We start from the raw sequence: 18,803 nt of genomic DNA, 5'->3' as shown, positions 1-18,803 counted from the left end.
TATTCAAAAGTATGATTGTTTTGTATGGTTCCTTTGTAGAAACTGCATGGTCTGGAAAAACAGGACAGTGACATATTAAAATTTTTGTTTTTGAGATGCTAGGGATATCTATAGTGTTATTAGAGTTTTGGGCCTTTGATTGCATTGTTGTTGATTGGAATGTAAACAGGAACTAAATGGGTGCTTTCTTATTTCTGTGTAGTTCTGGGCACTGGTAGGTGGAAGGCAGCCGCGTCATTGGCCTGCAGAGTGCCCAGAACGGCTTGTGTAATTTTGGTAGGAGGAAGTAAAAACCTGAGAGGACGCGAAGATAGGTATGTATCAGGTACCATCCTCTGAAGCACTCTGCTCTTACCCAGATAAAGTTTGATATATTTATTTTTTAAACCTTGCAATAGCTTCTTTAAAACGTGATTGGGAATGGAATGCCGAAATATGTTAAGTGTTTGGGGGCCTTAGCAGATGCTAGTGACAAGCAAACAAAATAATGGATGGGTTTATTTACTTGTTAAAGTGATCCTTTTTCCTACAGCTTAGTGGTTCCCAATCGCTTTGATCTCAGGACTCCTTACCTGGTTTAAAGTGTAGTTGAGGGCCCAGAGAACTTTTTCTGTTGTTACATCTATTGATATTTACTGTGTTAGGCTTTAAAACTGAGAAACCTAAAATTCACTTAAAATGAACAAAAATAACAATAACACATTACATGTTAAAAAGATCATTTGTAATGAAAAATAAGTTTTCTGAAACAAAGTAGTGAGGTGAATGACATTGTTTAGCATTTGCACAAGTCTCAATGATTTTTTAAATGAAAATAACTTTCAAAATATAAAAAATTTAGTGAGAAGAGTGGCATTGTTTTGCGTGTTTCATAATCAGCTTTAACAGAATATAGCTGGGCTCTCATATCTCGTTCTGCACGGTCTGTTGCTCTGTTCTTTTTGTTTGAATTGTACACAGAAAATCCCATCTCACCAGATATGCAATTGGGAAAAGGCAGGGGCACTGAAATAACCTTTTCAGATAGTTATGGATATTCTTCTTTGATGCCAAACCAAAACTTGACAACTGGTAGTTTTCTTAAAGGTTAGGTACAATGTGGATTCTGGAATCATAACAAAGATCTTTTCCTACTTTATTACATTAAAATTCATTAAGTTATCTTGCATTTTGAATAGGACAGAAGAGAGATCGTTAAGTCAGTTACAACACATGCATATAATGGTATATTATGCAACCATATTTAAAAAGTATTTTCTCACAGATGAAATGCTTACAAATGTAATAAACAAATTGTCTACTAAGTATGATCCCAATTTTGCTAAAAAATTAAGAGGTGTGTTTATTAATTGAAAGGAAAATATATCAAAGTATGAATATGCTTGGTGATGCATTCATGGATGATATTTTATTTTCTTTATTCTTTTCAATATTTTCCAGTGATCAACCATTGCTTCTAAAATTAGGGGAAAATAAGTTTCTTATTTAAAAAGTACAGAAATAAGGATGTCTATTAAAGACATCCTTAAATAGGATGTTTCCCTCGTTCATGGGCCACCTTTTATAAGTAAAACCCCAGTATAAGTGGTAACAAAGATTCATTTTTTCCACCTAAAGTTTTTGTTTATTTAATAGGGTAATACACCCTTTCTATGACTGTTCTAAACCTCAGAACTTTTCCTTTTTATTTTAATAGCAATTAATTGATTTATTAGAGAAACTTTATTCAAGACCTAGTCAAGAAAAGCATTAATATTGAACTTAATTGCAGAGACATAATTTAATTTTCCTAATTTGTGTTACACCTCAGGCAAGTACTAACTCTTATCGAAGTAAATAGCAAAAGGATTTGGTCCTATAGTGATAATCGAGTTACTCTCATCTAGAAGTGGAGAAGTATCTTGGAAATTAGCATGTAGTTAACCTCTCGGTTATTGCCTCAGAGTCATTTTGCTAGTTGTGTGTTTCTCTTTATAATTTATGGCTAGAAGTTGAAGGGGCTTCAGAGAAATGAAAAGGGCAGCTCACATCTGGGGTTTGGCTTCCTGCTTTTACTGCTGGATTTAGAAAGGATGTTTGCTCACTGTTCAGTTGCTGATGCTGTATTGTACTGAAGTGTTGTCGCATTAAGGCTTTTGTCCTCTCTCTGTAGACCAGATCTAAATCTGCTGATGGCCTGTTTTCCTGAAAAATGGAGGTTGTCATCCATTATTGGTACTTCTTTGTTTTATGTTCCTTATGACATAATTATGTGATTATTAAGATGTCTACAGAAGCTACAAAATATCCATAATGTAGGAAATTAGCGGTTTCACATCCTATACTTACAATCTTAAAGATGAGAACATCATCGCTTTGACATTCCAGCGGAACTACAGTTTTGTGACTTCAGTTCCTAAGTTAGTGACGTGCAGAGTTTGCAGTGTCTCCCAAGACTGTTTACTAAAAGGCACAGCTTACTTTGAAGTGTAAATTGTGATGGGAAACTACTTAATTGCCTATGCTAATATTGCTTTGCTTTAAAAAGTCACCTGAATGAAGACTGAAACTGTGAACAATAAAATGGCAATAAATACATATCTATCAAAAATTAAATCTAAAAAAACAAACTAAGGAAACAAGAAGAAGAGAGACAGAATCATGGATACAGAGAACATTTTGATGGTTGCCAGATGGGAGAGGGATGTGGGGGAATGGGTGAAGAGATGAGGGGATTAAGAAGTGCAAAGAGGTAGTTACAGAATAGCCACGGGGATATAAAATTCAGTATAGGAAGTGGAGTAGATAGAGAACTTACACACATGACCCATGGACATGAACAAAGGTGTGGGGATTGCCTGAGGGAGTGGGGGTGCTGGGTGGGGGAGGGCAAAGGGATAAAAATTGTGACAACTGTAATAGCATATCAATAAATACAATTAAAAAATAAAAATAAAAAGTCTTTCTGTCCTTTGCTTAAGCCAATTAAATATTCTACTTGGCATCCCTAATGGTTAAAGTCGTCATTAAATTTGGAAATACTCTAATTTAATATCCATCAGATTTTATGAGTTGAGCATTTGGAGTCCAGAAAATATACTCTAAATATACCTAGTGTTTTTTTTCTTTTTTATTATTGAAACTGCCTTTTGCATTTAGTTATTTCTTGGATCTGTCATTGTCTTTTATGTAATAGTCTGGGCTGGGAAGGATTTGCAGAGTCTTAAGTAGGGAATGAGGAGTGTCATTATTGTCTTACCATAACCATAAACTGCAAGGGCGGTTTATCCTTGCCTACCTGTGGTTTTGAGAATGAAATCTGAAATCCTTGCCATAATCTGGGTCCTGATTGTTGAGAGCAAATGTTTCACGATGTAGTCTTCCCTGTAAGTCAGCCCTAGACGCCCCAGGTCGGGTTGTCTGACCCAGGCCTTAGGGACAGAAAATGCTGGGCCACCTATATGGCCACCAGCCCTACAGGTAACGCAGCACCAAGAATGACAGTGAGTTAACACAGGTGACTATGCTGTACACTCAGCTTTTATTAATGCAGATTCAATCCAAATCTATAACACTAATAATCACTCAGAAACAGTCAGCAGTAACATCACACCAGAGAATTGGGGGGTAACAAACCTGAGTCCAAGAGTCCAGATTAGAGTCTGGGTCCTGGAGGCAGCTGGTCAGTGTCTTGCAAGAGTTTGCAGTGACTTCAGAGTCAGCTAGAGCAGGATCGGTAGGAGCAGCTGCGTGCTGTGCTCTCTCTCTCAGCTGTCTCAGCTGTCTGATTGAAGGCCTTTGCTTTCGTGTTGTTGTCCGATGTAATGCTGCATCAGCCTTTGATGAACACATGTTGTCTTTGCCACCTCCATAAGCACGTGCTGATTATGTTGCTCTGCTGTTCATGCTCAGAGAGGATGGGGTTACCCCTCAGATAAGTGTACATTGTCCCTGCAGCTCCACTGCACATACTCTGAGAGGGCAGTGTTGTTCCGCAGATAAGCACATGCTGTCTACCACGTTGTACTGCGCATGCTGGAGGGGTTGCACTATACCCTTCTGAGTCATTGCTGCCCTATGCCTGTTGTAAACACTGCCTCTTAGTTGATAGGACTGACACCATCTTAGTTAAGTCCTGCTCTCCACACTGATTACTGTTCCCGTCTGCCCTGTGCTGTGGTCCTCAGGCCTCCTAGATTCTGGCCTTGGCCTCTGTGCTTGCTGGTGTCTCTGTCTGGAATGGACCTCCACGTAGCACATGGCTTGCTCCCCTCCTTCATTCAGACCTTTGTTCAAATACCATTCAGCTGTCTCCCTGAACATCCAAAACAGTATAGCCTGCCATTCTCCATTTCCTTACCTGTATTTTTTTCCACAGTACTTATCAGTAGCTGATATTATATTTCTGTTTACTTGCTTATTGTCTGTCTGCCCCCCATGATGCAGGTTTCACAAGGGCAGGAGCTTTGTTTTCTTGGCTGCTAATTGCTAATTCTGCCCTATTTAAACAGTACCTAGCACTTAGGACACAAAATAAATACTTGATGAATTAATGGAAGAATGAACTCAGATGGTCTCTTGTGTACTCTCTGTACACAAGATTATATAACTCTTTTGAAAGACAGGGACTCAAAAGCTTTGTTACATTTTAGGCTTGACTCAAACTTGCCAAAAACCATGCCTGACATGTAATTGATGGTCAAATGTTCAGAGAACAAAATTCCAGTTGGATGGGCAGGTAGTTGGCTGTGTGTCCATGTCTTGTCAGTGTCTCCCAGAACAGTAACATGCTCTGTAGGTGGAGAAAACGAGGGCATGAAAAGCCCAGGGAAGTGGGTGGAAGCGGTTTTGAATTCCTGATTTGTAAATATATTGGGCCTTTGGCATTCCTTGACATGATTTTTGATGTTAGGAGTAGAAGTGGTTGAACGACCTCGATGAAGTTCCTGTTGACAACAATTGATTGGTGTGTCAGGCATTTATCACAGGTTCTGACAGAGAGTTGATGGCTGTGATTCAGCCACATGGCTGAAAAAACAGTTTCCGTCATGCCTTCCTAGGGACCTGCCACACCTCTGTCTCCCTGACTGTGTCGCAGGCAGACCACAGCTGGTTTCAGAGCCCTGTGTTAACTGCCTCTCCTACCTGCTCAGCCTTGGATTCTGCCATTTACAGGCTGAGTCCTCCTTGGTTCAACCAGGCTGGTGTCTCCATTGTTCCTCCCATTCGTGGGCCCTTGGTGCTCCTTAAAATGTCCTGCTTGGTCATTGCTAACTGCCCGGCCAAACCCTTTTTTCTAGACTTGCTTCAATGAGATCTCATACCCTGTCCAACCTTTTGTCCCCACTAGTCATACAGTTTAGTTCTAAATCAGTGTGCGATGTTATGTGACACTAATACTTAATATATCTTCGTTTAGTTTTTACAGGAAGACTAAATACTCTCTAAAAGAGATTCCTCTTACACACTTTTTATATCCCCTGATCCTATGATGGGCATTTGTTTCAGGTGAAAAAAATTAAAGAAAAGATGTGAAATCCCGAATGCCGGTGGGACCAGCTTTTGGTTGGGGAACACTCAGTTCCCCAGTCTGAGGATGTGGGCGCTTATGTGGCACTGAGCCAGCACCGGTTGACGATCTAAGCAAGCTGTTGAGTAGGGCCGTGTGTTGGGTGGTGTGGAGCCTGCCAGCTGAACTGATAGTGAACAGGCAGGGGGTGTGGATTTATAAACCTGGAGATTGTGTGAAAAATTAAATGAAGTAGAATTTTTTGACCTGGGAAGGAAGATGCTGAGATTTAAAAGTTTAAACTAGTATAATTTTCTCCACATTTAGAGAAGGCTCGTACCAATTCCTTCAACACAGCACAACACAGCACTGTACTTCTTTGATGACTAAAGGAGAAGCTCTGTGCTAGAAGGACTAAAGTTCAATAGCATTGATTGAAATTGCTTGGGGGAACTTTTAAAAAGTTCTATAAGTTTTTTTTTTTTTTTTAAGAGAATAAAGTAACAAAGCTCCTTGGTATGATTTCCACTAGGGTGGGAACTCTTGAGGCTGGGTCCACCAGAATGTCCGTCATGTGTACCTGGTACTCAGTGCTGGCTCAGAGGTGCTCTGTGAGGGTGGGCTGGTTCAGCTGCTTGGTCTTGGAGGTGGAGGGAGAGGAGATGTGTGGATCTAATTGGCTCTTACAGTCCTCCCCAGCCTTCCCTCTTTACGTGGGAAGAGAGAAGGTATGTTTTTGGAGTGGCTGATCATGATTGAGGCTCCTTTTGTGGTGCTCTCCTGGAGCTAGACACTATTTTTTTTTTTTTTAAGTTCCAGAGGTTCTGATGTGCAAGCCAGGGTTGAAAATCACAAACATAGAGTGTTTGAAGGAAAATGGTGGTTAACTTAAGCCGTTGGTTTACATGTAAATAAACGAAATTGGCATATCCGTTCACAGTATATATTATTTTTCTGCTCTTCAGTTGGACCCATACAATTCAGTAATGAAAGGGGTTTCTTTCTTCTACATCTTCGGCTGCTGCTTTGGGCGTCCTTTCACGTTTAGTGTGGCAGTTAATAAGATTTAAGCTCTTTGGGCACATTTTTGTTATACTTGGCAGAACATATTATTAAGGTGTTGATGTGATTTAAAAGATTCAGCAACATAGTGTAAGAGCGTAGGTGGTCTCCAGCTCTAAGTGCTAGATTTAGAATCTTCCTGCTCAACTCACCACCCCTCCCCCAGATTTCCAGCCCTCCCTGCACTCACTGGAAGCACAGTTATTAGACTCTTGAGTTCAGAATCCAAGGGAGGAAATACAGTTAGGAAAATTGGGATCAGCTCAGGGGTTGCCAGTTGACCTCTCTGTTTAATTATATTCCTGGACACTTGGAATTTCCATCCAATTTTGTTAATTTTCAGGCCGTGTAATAATTCAAACTCTACTTTGTGCACAAGTAACATTTTAAAAGTTATGTGTTTTGGCATCTCTAGAAAGGTCAAGTTATTTACCTTTTATAACTCAGGGTGAAATAATTAGGTGATCTGTTTACTTCCTGACCTCTAAACGCTACAGGGAGCAAATAGGAGTTTTGAAAACACATCTGCATTTGTGTGTGCATGTGTGTGTGTGTGTGTGCTGTGTGTGTGCACACACAGGTGGGAGAGGAAAGTCATTATGGACTGTGTCCTGAATTCCAAAGCATGGTGGTGGGTAGGGGGGAGCTCAGGGAAGTGGGAGGGCACAGGGAAGACAAGTTTGGAGGAACTAGGAGGGAATTACCCAGATTGAAGTATAGTGGGTCAAAAGATTAATTTTTTTTCTAAAACTTAAAAAAAATGTTCTAGCCTGTGGACTACTTTAGCAAGAGATAAAACAGTGCAGCAGTGAAGAGCTCAAGCTCTGGCTGCAGACCCACTGGGCTGAGTGCTGATTGGCTTGTACAGCTCTGTGACCTTGGGCAGGTTGTCCCTGAGCCTCAGCTACTCCTCTATCAGTAGGAGTGATAATACTGCCCTTGTAGAACTGTGCCGGGGTTCAATGAGGTGAGCTATGCAGCTTTGAAAATGGTACCTGGAACCATTGTAATCAGTACTAAGCACTGAATAAATATTAGCTAGTGGGAGAAGTGGAATGTCTGTGGATTACCTGGGAAGCAACGATCACTGATAATCTAGTTTCTGTTATATATTTTAAGCCATTTTTAAAAATCTCATTGCAGTAGAGCACAGATGGAACCAGGGTGGGTATTTAGTAGGGAGAAATAGAAAGTAGAAGTCAGTTTTACCCAAGATCAGTGAACAACTTGTATTTTTGGTACCATGACCAATTTAGGACAAATAAACATGTTTATGGCCTGTATCTCTTTTTCATGCAAAACTTATTGAGACATTGACTCGTGTTAGCAAATGCTAATAATTGAATATGTAATGTATTTTAAATCCTGGCGGTAGAGTGCTATACAAGAGAGGAATAGCCCTGGTCCTTAGCTATACATCTAGAGGGGAGATGATGAAATAATGTGTCCTCAGCAGTAAACTAGACAGTTCTAGACTGTGAGAGTTTAGGACAGAGACTGATGGGGGAGAAACCCAAGCTAATGGGGTGATATGGAAAGGTGGTGTTTGAGTAGAGATGAAAGGGTGAAGATGAGCCAGAGGTAGGAGAGATTTGGGGGGGGGGGGATTTGTGTGTGCAAAGACTTGGCCAGGTAAGAAATGAAGGGACCAGCCTGGCCGGAGTGCAGGGGGCAGGGTCAGAGGAAGGGCTGAGATGAGGTGTGAGAAGTAGGCCCTGGTCAGGTCACCTGGGAGTGAGGGTCAGAAGCTATTGGGGAGTGACCTAACCCAATTTATATTTTAAGATAAGCCTAAGGTAAGAAAGATAATTTTTGGTGCAGGTTGCCTGTTTTGACATTTTTCTACTCAATATTGTAAACATCGGGACTGGTATTTTGTTTTGTTTTTAGCCATGGAGCTGTTGGTACCTGGGTGTGTTTGAGAAACACACCCTGTGTTTCTCAATGCCGAGGCGGCCTTCTGAATTTTCACCCTGTGTTACATTGCTGCTGAACTGGGGAGGTCCGCTGGTGGCCTCTGGCCTTTATCGCATCACATGGAGCCCCATTATCCTGTCCAGCAGAACACACAGTAGGTTGCTCATCAAGCCAGAGGTCTGCACAGCTTTGTCACGTCAAGAGCAGAACTCTCATTCATTCAGTCAGGGCTGTGACAGATGACAGTATTGTGACCCAGCCAATATCTGGTGTGCTGAGTGCTGACCAGTCTATTTCCTTCAACAATTACGGCATCCTGGCTGAGCCAGGAACAGTCCAGAAACTCTGTGATCAGGACCTGTCGATCTTCTAGGCTTTGGGTTGGAGTAACCTGGGACAACTATATTGTAAATTTCTGATATCAGATACCAACTTTCAGATCAGCTGGTTCTGAGGAGTGAGAGGGGCTCTTTGGAAGGCCATTTTAAAGTAATCATCACCAAACAGTGCACTTTCTGTATTGATGTCCAGAAGGGAATGTGACGCTCTTGCTGCGCCTGGCCTCCTCCCTCTGCCTGGTCACCTCCACGTGTTCAAAGGCCCGTCGCAGCCGTTGGGGGCTACGTTCAGACACAAGCTTTGATAGAGTTTTCTAATGGATCCTAGGTCTCTTAGGAGTCACACTATTATTATTTTGTATTATAGCTGCAGACAGGTAAAGTACAGATTTCTCACAGTTCCCTGTTTTGAGGGGGAGGGGCGGGCAGTGTGTGTGGCTTTGAAAGAGCCTGGCTGTAGTGGTGCCCAGGGCAGAGCCTGTATGTGTGTGAGTCTGCAAGTCTGGAGCCGAGTGTCCTGACTAGTGAGACCCTCTGATCTGGCCTGAGGCTCACAGATCAGGAAACTGACCTCGAGGACCCCTGCCCTCTTCTGAAGGCACACAGCCTGAGGGCCGCAGAGCTGGTGATAGAACCCCTTGGGACCTGTGCCCTTTGACAAAGCGTGATGCTTAGTTAGCTGTGAAGAAAATGGTCAGTAACAAACGTAATGCAGAAATAAATAATGTCCAATTATTCCAAGTCACTGAGTTGAATCTTTTTATCTCTGCAGTTTAAAACAAAATGTGCTCCTAATGGAGGAGGAAACAGAACTTATTTAAAAAAAAATAAGAACAAGGCAAAATAAAACTAAATTAAGGACAGGAACAAAATGTTTGTCTAGGATACTTTGAATGTTTATTTTCTAATCAAGCATTAAATTATGTCAGTGTGAGTAACGTTAATGATCCTGGGTTTATAATGTCATCCGTACTTAAGTTAATTTGAATAATAGATGTATTAGTAAATCTACTTTTGTTCCCTAGTACTATTTAATCTGGTAGTTAGTTCCATAATTAATTTTTTTCCTAAGGGTGAAAAACAAACAAGGTATCTCTTCAGATTAGTAAATAGCTTTATAACAACAGTGACCTGTTTTGTGAGCATTCATAGATTCAATTAGTGTCGTTTAGATTTACGGCTTTTTTCCAAGCCAAGGTTATGGATCAATGTGATCCATTCCCTTTTGGTTTGGCAAACTTGTGATTTCTTAATACCTGAAAGGTAGTTTATGTAATAATTAGTGATAGATGTGTAATGTAGAAGAGCTAGACTGCTCAGCACCAATCTGAGGAGGCTTTATGCTCCACTGTTGCTATGACAACTAACAATTTAAGCCTAACATTAACAGTTAACTTGTTACACCATAGGGACACACACACCCAGTTATTGTATATTTATTTTAAAAACTGACCTGGTCAGGTTAGGCAGTGGTATATTATCAACATGGCTTTTGTCAACCTGATTATTTCCATTGAGCAGCCTCTCACTGCCACCATTCACACACTTCTTTTTTTTTTTTTTTTTTTTTGGTAAGGAACTGGAGAGGAAAGCATTGGCCAACCAATGTAGGCAGGAAAGAAAGGGAGAATGTAACCCAACCCTCTTTTGAAACCCTCTGTCCGCATTTATTAGCTACTTGGTACTGGTACTTCCTGTTTCCAATCTGATGTTAATGTAATCCTACCCTTCATCCTGAGATTGTTTATTGCCTTCAGCAGAATTCCTGGCATATTTGAGGCCCTGCCCCTTTAATTTGTGCCAGATCCCTAAGCCACAACTAGCCCAGTCCATCTCAGACAGCACTACCGCCTAGTCTCTCCCCTGCCTTCCTGCTGTCTGGTGGTAAAGACCTTGTGGGGTAAATAAACTTAACCCTATGATGGTTCCTGCGCTTTCCTGCTGCGGCCTCCGACTCCCAGCCTTGTGGCTCTCCGCCTGTCCTTGTCTTGGCTTTGAGTAAGCCTGGCAACTTTGCCCTGTCTTACAAACATTAGACATTCCCTGTCCTTTCTTTAGTAAATATGCTCATGGTAGGTGTTCTATTACTCAGACATTCAGCACTGATGACTGAGGGTCCTGTTTCCTAAGATCAGGGAAAGGTATTCCTGGGGGAGGTGTGTTTGAGGGGTGGGGCAGTAGGAGGGTGGAAGAAAAAAAGATAAAGCTTCTGACTCTGAACAAAAGATAAAGAAGTTTCTGACTCTAAACAACGCAGGAAGCCAGTTTACCTAAGATACTCTGTGACCTGTGCTGGTGGCAGCTGTGTTTGGATCCAGGTGTTGATGAGGCCGGAAAGGCGAGCGGCCCAGAGCAGGTCTGCGCAGGGCCGGCCTGTAGCGCTTGGGTTGACTTCATGAAGGAAAAAGATTTCACAACACGCATGCAGGTGATTTTGAGAGGACATTTATGAAAGCTGGGGCAGTGAAACAAGAAGGGCCTGGGACAGAAGAAGCAACAGGAGAGAGACCAGGTGTGGCTGCTTCTGCGCTCTAGAAACTGAATGGGAGAGAAGGGAGCCAAGGCGGGGCTGCCGGGGCTCTCCAGAGAGAGAGTCAGCGAAAACGGGCCTCGGGGGCTTGTTCAGAGGGTTAGTGCGGGATGAACTGTCACTGCCTTCTGCTCCCTTAGAGTTGAGGAGACGCAAACCTGTGGGGGAGGAAGAGGGGAAGGGTGAGGGGAAGGGAAAGGCACCAGTGTGCTCCTGGGAGGGAGATCGCTGTGGATCCTCAGTCTTGAGGGTTTTAAAGGGTGGGAGTTTAGGGTAGGTCTTAGGGAAGGATCTCAATAGAATATTCATCAGCTTTTCCAGGTGTGCTTTTTTGGGTTAATGGTGTCTACTGATTGGTTGGCACCAAGGCAGGGGTCATTAGTCCTTGCAGCTGGTTCTGGTGTCACCTGACTGGTTTTGCTGCTTCTCTGGGCCTGGAGCTGAAATACAACTGAGGCCTAGATGTTATGTCTGGGGGAAGAAAAGTCAGGGGGGTCTAAACCACATGACCAGCAATACAAAAGTTCATGGCACATCTGTAGTTTCTTGTTCATAACCTGTGTGAACGGCATCATGCCAGGGGAAGAAAGGCCACCTTGGGGCCAAGGTCCGTCCAGCACCGCTTGTGCCTGTTGCTAGGCACCCAGGGCCTTGCACTCTGGTGACCTGTATCTGGCTGTGAATTGCTTGGCCAGTTTATTTAGCTATCTTTCTTAGTTTCCCCACTCCACTTGCCAAGGAATTTTTTCTAGCTCCTTCCTGTTCTGCACCAATAGGACAGGCTAGAGGCACTTGTTACTCTATGGATTAAAGTTAACTCCTATAATAATGGTGAGAGAGAAAGATAAGGAAACTGGGGCTCAGAAGGTAATATGATCCCCTGCAAAGGTTTAGAAATGGGTCTGTTTGAATTCTGACTTCCCATTACTGACTGTGAATCTGGGCAAGTTTCTTAGCCTCTCTGACCTTCCGAACCTAACTTAGAGTGTTGTGAAAATTCAGCGAGGTAATGGATGTGGGCAGTTAGGACTGTGCCCAGCCCACAGCTAATATTTACTGAGTTATGATTCGGTGTGTTTTTACTGTGGAACTGAGATCATGCAGCCGATACATGGCAGAGCTGGGTTCGGGTTGCTGCTCTGCTCCGGACCGCCATCACTGTTGCCCTGTCTTTTTTTTTCACCAGGAAGAAAAATAGATCAGTTCTTCGTTTCTTATTGTTTCCTGTGTGGTGGGGATAAATGGCCTTGGACTGTTGGGCTCCAGATACCCGGGACTAGAGAACTTTCTCTTACTCATTGTTTATTCCAGCTAAGTGTGTGGAATTTTGTTCTCCTTAAAAAGTTATGCAAACAGGATTGTTTTGATATTAAGAAACATGTTATTTGAGTTAACTGTAATTTTTTTATAAAGGCAAATACCATTAAAGTTAGTTTTAAATAATGAAGTACTGTAGCTATCATTTTATTTATGGATGTAGAAACTATTGAAACTGCTTTTAAAAATATTTTAGTAAGGCAAGGAAGTATGTTCTGGGTCATCTCTATTCCTCATGCTCCATCACAGTGGGGAAAATGGCTTACCTAAGAACAAATATAATTCTCTAATTTTTCATTGTTATTCCTTTCCTCCTTCATACATAGCTGAAAGGATTTGAGGTCATTCTTTAATGACTGGAGTTAAGGATAGTTCAAAGATTTGGTAGAAGAGAAGATGGTGGCTTTAATATCATTACTACTAGCCCAAATACAGCTTTATAAAGGTCATGGTTTTTAAGTGTTTTCCATGTGGGGGAATGATGACCGTTGGCATTAGCAGCTCACCCACCTTGCATATTTGTTGGACGTTTTCAGATGCCTTCCCTAGTCTTCGGAGTGCTGCCAAATTATTGTGGCAAGTTTAAATAAATGAATTAGGGCAGTATTGTTCAAGCAGCTTCCATTAGCGGGTCATGAAATCAATTTAGTGGGTCAGGACAAGCATTACCAAAAAGTGAAACAATGGAAATGTCAGGGTGTACAGCATGTAGTAAAGGCTATGTATTGCTTCTGGAAAATTTATTTCAGCTGATTTTAGTGTGGGTGTGTTTTGGGTCACTGTGCAAAGAGGATTACAGACGACGAAGTTTGAAAGCCATTGATCTTAGGGATTTTAGGGAGTTTGTCCACTTTAGACTAACTCTGAATTGAAGTGCTTATAATTGAGTCTTTGGCATTGGTTTTTGTGTATTTTCATCAGATATAATGAAATTTAGGAATGGTAACAACAGATTTTTTTTTGTATGTAACTCATCACTTTATTTTTTTTCTTACTTTTTTGGTATATTTTTCCATTACCATTTTAGTATCCTTATACCTGCGCGCGCCTACCCCCCCAGCAATCACCCCACTGTTGTCTATGTCTGAGAGTCCTTTTCCCTTTCTGTTCCATCCCTCCACCTCCTATCCTCCTCCCACCCCACAACTGGCTGTCATCTGCTCTCTATCTATGAGTCTGTCTCTGTTTTGCTTGTTAGTTCAGTTTGTTCATTAGATTCCACATATGAGTGAAATCATATGGTACTTGTCTTTTGGTAACTGATATTTTTCCAGAGCTAATATAGTTTATAAATGGAAAATAAGGTTTATGGCTTCAATTCTGAAGATTCGTAGATAAAATCAGGAAAATAAAGTTGTTAGTGTCCTTCCTAATTAACATGCCACATGTACCATTGTGCTTGTAGATTTTGTACTATAAACTGAATTTTAAAATCTTAGATAAATTTTATTCCAAAATACTTGGACCCTTATCAGTTTAATATTTGTAGGATTACAGACTAAAGAGTAGAAAATGTATTTCTAGATTTTGTTTTTTTAACTCTTTATTACCTTAAAAACTTTGAAAAGAGTTAAGTCTTTTCACATGGCCCTTTGGCTACATTTTACTTTGAATACTTAATTTGATTATCTTAATTAAGCTTTTTGGGTTAGGGTGTTTTTGTTTATTTGTTTTTGCATAAGGGAAGTTAGCTGTCATGATGCATCTGTAGTTTCTTGTTAGGGAATTACTTTATAATTGTTCTTCTGGAAGTGATTAATGATTTCCTTTATAACTGGCTGTAAGTAGAGGACGAGTTTCCATTAGGAATGTGTTGACATGCCATTTGTTCTTGCCCTTCTTATTTAATTAAGTTAACCAGTAACTAACTCCTTTTGGTGTGGATTTTAAAACAGATACTATTAAAATAAAGTCTTAGACTTTTTGAAAATGAGAGTAGTCAGTGCTGTTGGGAAGATTCTGAAGCTGAGTTCTTGAGTAACAGGGAGCCTCTTGCAACAGGAGAAATGAAAACATTTAAAACTTGGGTAACTTCAGGGAGAGAAGCAGAGTTCTCCATTTCATGCGGAACTGGAGTCTTGCGGAGCATTACTCGTTATCGGCCCATCCTGTTCCTTTACTTCATCAGTATTGCTGCTGTAGGATTTGAGTAGCTTGATGATGTGTCAAGACTTGGGGAAAACAGGGCCTGACTGTAGTATTATTAAACAGAAATGGGTTTGATTGAAATGCCAGAGTGAGTAGCCTGATGGAGGACATGTTGGTACTTGGGAGAAAAGTCTAATCTTTGGTGGCCAAGGACGTGGGGACTGTAGACACAGTGGGGCAGGTGGTTTGAGCTCTCCATCCCTGCATGGGGAGGAGGAAGGAGTTAAGGCTTTATTTTGAGAGAATTTGCTTGAAGATGGAAGCTACAAAGTAAAGAGGCAATGATCATAAATTCAGTTGACAGTAAGTGTCTCAGTAGTCATAAATTGTACTTGAAGACTCCTCTTTGAATGAAATTGAATGCAATCACTCAACTTCTGTAGGATCTGGATTCTGACTGAGGTATTGATTCCTCATCACTAAAACTAAGTCATTATTTCTCTCAGGTCTCTATTTACCTGTGATCAGGCCTCCGTTTATTCCAGAAATACAGTGAATGCATTTTTGAAATCACGAATATTTTTTAAAGCCATGAGCCTCCTTGCCGTGTCAGTAAGGAAAAAGGCCGTTCCGCTTTTCAGACAACCTGGCCTCGCAGGCCCGCTTGTTTCAGTGCAGGCTGCTTGTTGTTAGCACTCACTTCTCTCTGTTCCTTGTCTGGGGTGCTGCCATCTCTGCCCATCCTCGTTTTCCTCTGCCTGTTACTGTGTACAGAGAGTCAAGGCTTTGGTGTAGCCTTAGGGGGTGATCAGTCCCAGTTTCTGGACTGCATGTGCCTGTGAGATGAGGCTGACTAAAATGACTGCTTGTGATAAGCAGGCGGTCTCAAGGAGCTGGGGGTGCCTTGCTTTTGTTTTTTGGTGACTCGGTGAGACAGCCTGTGGGAAAATGGTAAGGCCTGGCGTCTTAGAATGACAAGCCTCTGGAGGGAGTTGAATTAATGTGCAGAGCCGTCAGTATAGTTTACTCCCTCTTCCGGGGCTCACACCCACTACAAATGTGCTTACATTTGAACTTTTGCCAGAACCCCCTTAGTTTAAAAAGGGAGGTTTTGTGGAGATGGAAAAGCTAAGGCTGAAAGGTCTTCCATTAAAAGTCTCCTGTCTTTGTTGCTTATTGAAGCTTTCATTATAGATACCGTACGGACTAAACACTTCTAAGAAATTATTATTGCAGTAGTTTCCCTTTCAGCTTTGGAGCTGAGGTCTAGAGTAGCTTGGTGACCTCATGCAAAGGGCCCGATGAGCCCCTTAAGGAGGTCACGGTGCCTTTGAAGACAGTTGAACTGAGTATGTGGCTTAGTCTGTTAGGCTGCCCTAACAAAATACTATAGGCTGGGTGGCTTAACTGGCGTATATTTATTTCTCGCAGTTTTGCAGTCTGGGAAGTCCAGTATCAAGGTGCTGGCTGATTGGGTTCCTGGTGAGGACTCTCTCCTTGGCTTGTAGATGGCAGCCTTCGTCCAAGGGCAGAGAGAGAGACTGCAAACTTTGGTGTCTTTTCCTTTTCTGAGGACAGTAATCTCATCATGGGGCCCTACCCATTTGACCTCATCTGATCCTATTCACTTCACAAAAGACTTACTCCAAGTACAGTTGCACTGGGGAATAGGGCTTCCACATAAAGAATGGGGTGGGGGGGGGATCACATTCAGCCCCTGTGTATGTGATAGCGTGATTGCCTGATCGACAGCCATGCTGTACACTCTTCATTCACAGTTGCCCTGTTCCCATTTTCCCAGCTTCCTTTGTAGCTGTAATCACATGGCACAGCTCTGGGTAATGATGTGGGAGAAATCCCCTAAAGCCTATCTTGACTTCCTTCCAAGATAGAGAGGCTTGTGAGGCGGGGCTTCCCCAGTCTGTCTCTCCTCTTGGGGCCCCTGAGGCAGAGCAGGAGGATGACAAGAGCCCTGGGTGCTGATGTCACCCATGAGCTCTGAAACAGCCGCCAACAGCCCAGCACCAGCATCTAGTGTGAGGTGGAAGCACGCCCTGTGCTTCAGCAACTTTTAGTTTTAGTGTAGTTACATGCGCCCCAGAGCATCACCAGGGACACCGTCCACGAGGAAAAGCCTTCCTCCTCTAGGAGGTGCGAGGCGGTATGGTCTTGATGTCTGTCACTTCCCCCTTGTGGTGCATGCACCACGCGCCGTATTTATTGTGTGTGTTTGTCCTCGCTGGAATTGAGCTCTGGACGCCAGGGACCATGTCTTACTCCTCTCTAGATCTTTCGGGCCCAACCCGCTGCCCACATTGCACGCAGGGGCACACGATGGTTGTCTAAGTACGCTTCTAGTCTTGCTGACAGCTGTTGGTTTAATACCCCCACTTTGGTTTTGGAGTCCTCCCTAACAAGACTCCCTCTCTTTGTTGGTCCCAGAGGACCCGTGAGGTAACCTGAAGAGAGGTAAGAGGGAAACAGACTTTAATTAAAAGTACCTGGGCTGTGTAAATAGCTGCTCTCTGGGGTTTAGTGAGGGCCAGACGGCCCTCTGGAGACCCAGACAGAGATGTGCCCTGTTTTCATTGGGAAAGCAGAAATCAAGTACCAGTCCATTTATATTCTTATAACTATGAAGCACGATAGCCATTTTGAAAAACACACAACCATTTAGAAAGACATCATCATTGTTTCTGGCATGAAAGGCTCCCTTTTTCTTTGACTGAAAAATGAAGTTCTGCAGACGAACTCGGACAGTGTGATCGTGGTGGGCGGACGAAGCACGTCCTTTCATGGGGGGAGTCTGTTTGACCCACAGTATGGCTGAAATTTGGGAAATAGCAGATCTGAGAGGAAAAATTCTAAAACGATGGCTTGCTGGCTATCACCCAGAGAAAGGATAAGTCAGGATATAGGTTTGTGGGCCTTTTATTTCAGGTTCTTTTACTCTGCTACACCTTATTGGAAACTTGTTAAAACAAAACGTGTTGAATCCAGTCGGTCAGCAACCACCAGGACCCCAGGGGTAGGCATACCAAGGTTTGGTTCCTTTAGCTTGCTGCAGTAAGCAGATGGAGACCAGAAGATTGTTGGATTTTTGGAAAGGCAGGATTGGATTGGTGCTTGTGCTGGGTGATTAAAAGGTGGACTTAGGGAAGTAGGGCCAGACCTGGTTGAGGTATGGTCAGGAAACAGGCACAGTTTGGTGACCAGGTACCTTAAATATAGTTTATCTATGTGGTGGGAGATGAATGTGCGGTTAGAGCTGCCACTCAGTGGAGAACTCTCAATTCCACGTGCTGGTGAGATGAGGCAGATGTCTAGTCACTCTGCAGTGGCAGCGTGGGATCCCTCTGAGCATTCTTTATGTTCTCATGGCAACACTGGGGTCAGTAAGTCGGGCTTGTCTTTTCCACTTGTCAGTAGGGCTGACTTTTACTTTTTCAGTAGTTTGTTATTTAATTATATCCTGAATGCTGATGTTTGAGGAAGAACAGGCTTTAATAAAGGAAGGATGAGATGTAAATGGAGAGCCTAAAAGAGGATGTCTGAAGTTACTGCGTCTAAGCGGTCACTGTTTTTTTAACATTGCAGTTGCTCAGTGTTAATATCTCAGGTGAAAAAAAAAGCCAAATGAGTAGTTTTCTCATACCTGAGAGGGTTGTTTTTTGTTTCGTTTTTAATCTCACAATGACTTTGTACTCTTCTGGAATTTGGCAGGATAGAAAATCAGCTAGAACTAAGGTGCTGCTATTAAAGTATACTTACAGTTTAAATGTATTATCATCGTCAAAGATGCCATCCAGTTATTGATCAGGAGATAATGTTAATGGTGGTGTTAATGATAGTGCCAAAAACACTTCTCCTGGAATCAGTAGAAAATATAGAAAAATCAATGTAGAAAATCCAATATAGGAGTCAGAAGTGCGAGAGGCAGTGTGGTACAGTGGAGTGTGAGACACAGTCGGATGCTGGCTGTGGTCCAGGCTTTGCGACCTTCTCTGTGAGCTTAGCCAAGCCGTCTGCAGTAATGGCCTCAGTTTCCTCATCTGTGGTAATG

At 42.3% G+C, this 18,803-nt stretch overlaps 1 protein-coding gene across 6 annotated transcripts in view; it reads left to right on the top strand.

Annotated features, from left to right (window-relative positions):
- Window positions 1-18,803, top strand: part of FAM107B (family with sequence similarity 107 member B) — a 200,758-nt gene that overhangs the window by 156,013 nt on the left and 25,942 nt on the right. Inside the window, exon 1 of one of the 6 annotated variants that reach the window (XM_045858012.1) lies at window positions 11,124-11,233. The exons of 4 other annotated variants lie outside the window; for them this stretch is intronic. The gene's annotated coding sequence lies outside the window, so the exon portion shown is untranslated. Of the gene's footprint in view, window positions 1-11,123; window positions 11,234-11,296; window positions 11,318-18,803 lie in introns of those variants that run through there. One more of the 6 variants, XM_045858007.1, reaches the window with a different exon arrangement.

This window comes from Phyllostomus hastatus, unplaced genomic scaffold, assembly GCF_019186645.2.
Source record: "Phyllostomus hastatus isolate PE091 unplaced genomic scaffold, TTU_PhHast_1.1 phas_scaffold_1674, whole genome shotgun sequence".
In the NCBI taxonomy this organism is placed as follows: domain Eukaryota; kingdom Metazoa; phylum Chordata; class Mammalia; order Chiroptera; family Phyllostomidae; genus Phyllostomus; species Phyllostomus hastatus.
Note: the sequence above shows the minus strand (reverse complement) of the source record. Positions and strands in the feature narration are given on the sequence as shown.